A 6,000-nucleotide genomic window follows, 5' to 3' on the forward strand; every position below is an offset into this window, starting at 1 on the left:
CGGTGCGATGGGGGTCAATAAAGATCACGTCTTGTTTAATTTCCATCTCTAGTGACCTTGGCAATTCATCCGATTACTGGGAGGGGATTGGGGGGAGTCAGAAAGTCTTTGGATTGATATGTACGATATAAACGAGATGACTCCCATGACGAAATGACTCACGGTGTTACGTCATTTCGCATATTTAAGGTTTTGTTTTCACACCTTTGGAGCTCGTTTTCTCATCAGTTATTTTGAACAACACTGTTTTGGAAAGTGAGACGCTTCAATTTATCTCCAATTATGCACTATCCTTTTAAATGACGTTGGGCTATAAATGACGATGTAAATGACGTTGATGTAAATGATGTGAATGACGTTGATGTAAATGATGTAAATTATGTTGATGTAAATGATGTAAATGACGTTGATGTAAATGATGTAAATGACGTTGATGTAAATTATGTAAATTATGTAAATTATGTTGATGTAAATGACGTTGATGTAAATGATGTAAATGACGTTGATGTAAATGATGTAAATGACGTTGATGTAAATTATGTAAATGATGTAAATGATGTTGATGTAAATGATGTAAATTATTTTGATGTAAATTATGTAAACTATGTTGATGTAAATGATGCAAATGATGTAAATGATGTTGATGTAAATGATGCTGATGTAAATGATGTTGGGCTTCGTCCCGATCTCGATAACAAAGCTGTCCACGCTTCTCCAGCGCCCTCTAGTGGGTGATTGGTGAACACCTTAGGTGAAGTGAAAAACGATATAAAACTACAGGGAGAGTCATAAATCACAGGACACGGTTTTAGCTGTTTATACCAGATATATTTATACCATGTATTTATACTATTTTTTCTTTCTTTTTGTCAGATAATACAAATAATACATTAAATCAAGATGGCAGACAGTCCATTTACAGTGGAAGAGAGTATGGTTACAGTGATGCGGAGAAACCACGAAAGGAGAAACACAGACAAGACGATGAAACAGGTGCAAAAAGACTTTGAGGAGTGTTTTGGAAAAGCGAGCACCGTCAAAATTAAATCTTAAACTTTGGGGGAAAAGGCATTTCAGGCTGGAAGTGTAGTCGACAAAAAGCGCAGCAGACGACAAAAAATTTGTGATTTCAGAATTCAAAACAATACAACATCCGTTCTCAAATCTTCGGAAAAATCATTACAGAAACGTTCTGCAGAGTTGGGTGTGTCGTATTCATCGTTACGTCACACAATGAAAGGAGACTCTCGAAGTGCTGCATAAAACCATATAAACCAACTGTCATTTGTGAATTGTCAGATGCAGATTATGAAAACAGGTTGACAGCTTGTGTCGTGACAGACTTCTGCAGAACTTCGATACAATTCCTAAACTGGAACGCCACTCAGTAGAGCGCATACTCCCGCCGCGGGTGGCCGCTGCTGAGCCCTATCTTCCAATGGTAAAAAAAAATCCTTCAAAAAATTCGTGGATCCAGAATAATATCCTGAGCTTCACCAAAAACTAATCAATTCTTCCTTATCCCAAGGGCAATCATCCCACCAACTTTCATCCAAATCTGTTCAGAACTTTTCCAGATATCTTGTTCACAAACACACGAACACACACACGGACGGACACGATCGAATGCATTACTCCCTAGCGGGAGTAAATATCAAAGGTTATGTTTAGTGATGAGTGTATTTACCTCAGTTCATCTCCACTCATAGTTTATTTTGGAGTGATGCTAATTCACATTATGTTGAAGAAGTGCAAGACCATCCACCACATGTTATGGTTTGGGTGGCGTTATCTGCCCACCACCTCATTGGTCCTTACTTGTTTAATGAGTCGGTAACTTGAACGATGTGGACTAGCCCATGAGATTTGTTTCCAGCAGGATGGGGCACCTGCACATCATGAATGTGTGGTATGAAATTACCTCAATAATTTTTTTCTGTTGGATTGGTAGGTCTTCCAGCCAACATGTTCTTTGTCCACCGCGTAGTCCTGATCTGACCACCTGTGACAATTCTCTGTGGGGGTACATGAAAGCGATGGTTTCAGAACATCGCAAGGCAGCTGTTGATGAATTGAAACAACACATTCAGGAAGCATTTGGCACCATAACACATGGTATTTTGGCACCATAACACATGGTATGTTGGCACCATAACACATGGTATTTTGCGTTGGTTTTTTGCACCACACGTGGAGAAAAAATTATCTTGTGCCGTGACAATCGTTGGGACATACACACAACAAAAAACACACACACACGCACACACATATGTACAGTCGTGGCCAAAAATATTGGCAGCCTTGCACTTTTTTCAAATAACTCACAATTTTCTCTAAAAATAAGTTGAAACTGACAAAATTACTTGGTCTCCACAATTCTTTATTTCACTGTTAATATTACAGAACCTTTGTTTTGGATTCAGAACTTAATATATCCTTTTAATTCAGAAAATAAAAAGAAATGGCAGTGACAAAATTATTGACACCCTAGACTTAACATACAAATATATAACATACAAAAAACACACATAACATACAAAAAATATATATAAAAAGAAGGCAACACATTTTTTTGGCAACATGGTCAGAAAAATGGCTAATCTTTGGGAAAATACATTTCTGCCCTTGAGTAGTACCTTGCAACACAAAAGTGCACAAACAACAACCTTTTGCGTCAAAAACACTTCTATCAAGCAAACGAGACTGTTTTTGCACGAGATAAATACAGACAATGTGATAAACCACACACGTTTCTTCCCTCGAATAGTGACTTGTAACAAGAAACCTGCACAAACAACAAGTTTTTGTGTCAAAAACACTTATATTAAGAAAACAAAACTGTTTTGTGCAAGAATAATGCTACTTGTGAAATATGTGTTGCTTTGCTATGGATAAGCTAACTACACACTATCTGATGAAATACACACGTTTCTGCACTACATTAGTGACTTACAACAAAAAAAAGTGCATAAACAACAAACTTTTGTGCCAAAAATGCTTTCCTTAAAGCAAACGAGGCTGTTTTTGCACGAACAAGGTTTCTTGTGCAATACAGTATGTGTTGTTTTGCTGTATACAAGCTAAATCCAGTACACACTATTTGATGAAACACACAATCTTTTGCACTAGAATAGTGATGTGTAACAAAAACGTGAAACACACGTTTCTGCCCTTGAGTAGTGCCTTGCAAGAAGAAAAAGTGCACAAACAATAAGCTTTGTATCAAAAACGCTTCTATCCAGCAAACGAGACTGTTTTTGCACGAACAAGGTTTCTTGTGTAATATGTGTTGTTTTCCTGTGTACAAGATAAATACAAAACACGCTATTTGATGAAACACACTATTCTGCACTAGAATAGTGACGTGTCACAAAAACATGGAACACAATGAAATACACATGTTTCTGCCCTCGAATAGTGACTTGCAACCAAATACCTACACAAAAAAGCTGTTGTGACAAAAACGATTCCATTAACTTGCGCCTGTAAAAACCAAAACAGTTTCTTTCACCCATTCTGCTCCCTGGTTTACCCCTGAACTCCGCCTGATGAAAACTCGTGCTCGCCAACTTGAAAGACTCCGCAATAAAACAGGTCTCACAGTTCACTCCCAAGCCTACAAGGACCACCTTCAACACTACAAAGATGCCCTCTCCCACGCCCGCTCCGCCTACTACTCTCAAATTATCCACTCTGGCTCCGGAAACCCAAAAGCACTCTTCTCGACAATAAACAAACTCCTCCGCCCCCTGAACACCACCACCCAGTCATTCACAGTAGACAACTGCATCTCCTTCCTCTCTTTCTTCCAACGCAAAATTGACAACATCCACAACAGCTTGACCACCGCCGCACCCGCTCCCCCTCCAACCACCTGCCCCCCCCCCCCTTGTCCTGCCATCCCCTGTCTCGGTTTTCCCCAATCTCCCCTACTGACCTCTCTGAACTCCTCATAGGAATGAAAACTGCCACCTGCACTCTTGAACCCATCCCCTCCAGCTTTGTCAAGGCCTCCCTCCCTGCTCTCTCTCCACTTATCATTGCAACAATAAACTCCTCCCTGTCTACAGGCATCGTCCCACCTTCCCTCAAAATTGCTGCTGTTACCCCCATTCTAAAAAAACCCCTGACACCCTAAACAACTTCAGACCCATCTCCAACCTACCCTTTCTGTCAAAAGCTTTGGAACGCGCTGTAGCCACTCAACTCAAGCATCACCTCTCTGCCAATAACCTGTATGAAACATTCCAATCCGGAATTCCGCTCCAACCACAGCCTGAAGCGCCCCCACCATCTTGCTTGTGCGTTACCCTTCCCGCTGCCTAGAAGAAACACACACACATGTGTAATGACATCTATGCCATGGTCCTGCAGGGGATGAAATACATGCTTTGATGATTTTTGAAATGTGTGTGAATGGTTATGGGATTTGTGTGAATGAATGGGAGAGAAATCCACCGAGCCATGTCACTCACCTTTAACACCAGGACAGGGCCCGTGAAAATTTGGGGCACATTGGGATGGTCCCGCAGGTAACGTTTGATATTGTGGCATCCACTGGGAGACGTGTTCTGCAAGAAGGGGTTGTACAAATGTTTTGAGTTTTGAATTTTGGCATGCACTGGCCAACGCATTCGGAGTTGAACTAGCCTGACTCCGATCTTCATTTCTTCTTTTCAGGGCATAACATTGGGACATCAATTGCCCAGGTTTCTTGCAAAAAGCGCAAGTAGGCCCGGAGGAAAATCCCGTGGTTTGCCTCGGCCAAAATGGAAGGTAGGTCTGCCTTGGACAGTCAGTCTTTTGATCACTAAAATTGGAGGTACCAGATTTTGACCCATTCTACTCTCTGGGTTGCCTCCATGAGAATTTGCTCTCCAAAGCTGATTTAATGTACCTCCCCTGGCTAACTCTAGGCGGGAAGATAGGTTTGTGAAACCCCATCCTTTGTGTCAAGGCATAGTCATCTGCCACTGTTGCTGCCTCATACAACTCAAGTACTTTTCTTTCTTCCAAATAAACTTTAATGCCCGCGTAGACACACTGTTTAAATTCTTCCACCAAAATCAATTGTCGTAAACGGTTAAAGTCTTCCCCAATCTCTTTCGAGTCACACCACCCATCAAACATAGTTTCCTTCTCTCTGGCAAACTTCACTTGGGTCTCATTCTCCCGCTTCCTGGCATTCCTAAATTTTTGTCGGTAAGCTTTGGGGACCAATTCATAGGCTTTGAGAATGGCTTTCTTAACTGTCTCATGATCTGCACATTGGTCAATCGGTAAAGCCGAATATATATCTTGAGCTTTACCCACCAGAACACTTTGTACTAACATACAAAGAGGAAAAATGGCGTATCGGCCTGTAATGGAGTGGTTGCTTCTCCGCCAACAATAGTTCACGCTCGGTACCAAAGTCCATTTCACGAGAAGCCTCAATTCATTCGCAACCAATATCGAGAATTCCACTCACAGCCTCGATGCGACTCACGGCTGTCTCTTTTCCCCACCGATCTTTCTCCTCTCACCTATTCCGGTTTCTTTGTCGCGTTTTTTCTTTTTCTCCTCAAACATTTATTTTTACCTTCTACTAAAGTCATCTCCATTTCACACAGAAATCTTAACAACAATATTACCTGAAACTAAAAATCCTACAAGTATATAATAACAACAAAGGCGGGAGTGATAAATCCGTAACAACATGTATATACATACAGTCATGTTAAAAAGTAAGAACACCCCATGTAAAGTTTTGACTTTTTCAACATATTTCAACATACAGCTATTTGATCTTCATTTCAACAATATTGATAGATAAAGGTGATATAATATAGCAAATATCATGAAACATTTACATTTTGTAGTCCATTGTATAATTTAAATAAACATAAATGCAAATTTCGCATGTGGAAAAAGTAAGTACACCCTATGAAATGTTTTTTAAAAATCTTTTTAACATATGTGGACATATCAATATTTGATCTTCATTTAAACAGTATCTAC

At 40.2% G+C, this 6,000-nt stretch overlaps 1 protein-coding gene across 1 annotated transcript in view; it reads right to left on the reverse strand.

The window, feature by feature from the left end:
• Positions 1–2,009, reverse strand: part of LOC144891547 (uncharacterized) — a 42,209-nt gene extending 40,200 nt beyond the window's left edge. Inside the window, exon 1 of the mRNA XM_078775166.1 lies at positions 1,922–2,009. The gene's annotated coding sequence lies outside the window, so the exon portion shown is untranslated. The remainder of the gene's footprint in view (positions 1–1,921) is intronic.
• Positions 2,010–6,000: the final 3,991 nt, after the last annotated feature.

This window comes from Myxine glutinosa, chromosome 4, assembly GCF_964187855.1.
Source record: "Myxine glutinosa chromosome 4, kmMyxGlut1.1, whole genome shotgun sequence".
Taxonomy (NCBI): domain Eukaryota; kingdom Metazoa; phylum Chordata; class Myxini; order Myxiniformes; family Myxinidae; genus Myxine; species Myxine glutinosa.